Raw genomic sequence first — 969 nt, 5'->3', positions numbered from 1 at the left:
CCTCTAGACCCTGTACTAAATACATTAAAAAGAAACAAAGTTTAATGACATATTACTTCATTTTTATACTAACTTACAGGAATGGGGAATTAATGGCTTGTAAATATACAGTTATGACTCAGTACTGGGGAAAAATTACTGCTTTGAATCCAAACAGTGATGTAAGAGACACCATTGAGAAATTTTAGCAATCAAGAAAACCTTATAGTGAACAATATCATAGTCCTTCGTAGCACGTCCACACTGAATCCTCGAGAAGAGCTAGAACGTCCGCTGGGCTTCTTCCAACTTGAATTCCCTGGCTGCCTATTAGAAATGGAAAATTTCTTAAGTTGTGTCTTTGTGCTGCGGTAGCTACCAGGACTCATAGGTTTCTCCTGGAACCCCTGGTTCAATCTGAAGGAAAACACAGCAAATGTCAGAAAGGAAACCAAATGCACTTTAGCTACATACAACAGGGGTGCAGAAGGGTTGACACAAATATTGGGGCAGTTGAATGTTTTTAACGAGAAACACCTGGGATGAGCCTCTTGCGCCTTCCCACTGAGAGCCTGGCACACAGCCATCAGGAGACGGGGGCCTGGCCCCAGCACCGCCCATGCTTTGAAAGATTTGAAGTGTCAGCACTGTCTTTTTAAATCCTGTAAACAATGGCTTCCACTTCTTATTTTATCTGTTTCTTTCGATGCAAAATGGTTTCAGCTACCTACAGGGTAAATTATTCGTACCTTTCATAAATGCATCAAGGAAAGCAGTGTTCTCAAAGATAGTGCCGTGCTTGTTTCTCTGTTGACATGCCTAGACATGCCTAGACACGGCCCCAAGGCAGCGGACAATGCCCAGCTTGGGAAACACGAGCCGCACATGCTCCAGAGTATTCCAGGTGAGCGGCACACTCCCGAGGATGACGCTGAGGCCTCTGGAACTCCAGACACGGGCCGCGCGTGCTCCAGGGTATTCCAGGTGAGC

General features: G+C 45.3%; 1 pseudogene; it reads left to right on the top strand.

Annotated features, from left to right (window-relative positions):
• Window positions 1–804: 804 nt before the first annotated feature.
• Window positions 805–969, top strand: part of LOC101579143 — a 6176-nt pseudogene continuing 6011 nt past the window's right edge.

The sequence above is a fragment of the Octodon degus genome, unplaced genomic scaffold, assembly GCF_000260255.1.
Source record: "Octodon degus isolate 3935 unplaced genomic scaffold, OctDeg1.0 scaffold00248, whole genome shotgun sequence".
In the NCBI taxonomy this organism is placed as follows: Eukaryota; Metazoa; Chordata; class Mammalia; order Rodentia; family Octodontidae; genus Octodon; species Octodon degus.
This window is presented reverse-complemented; position numbering and strand designations above follow the sequence as displayed.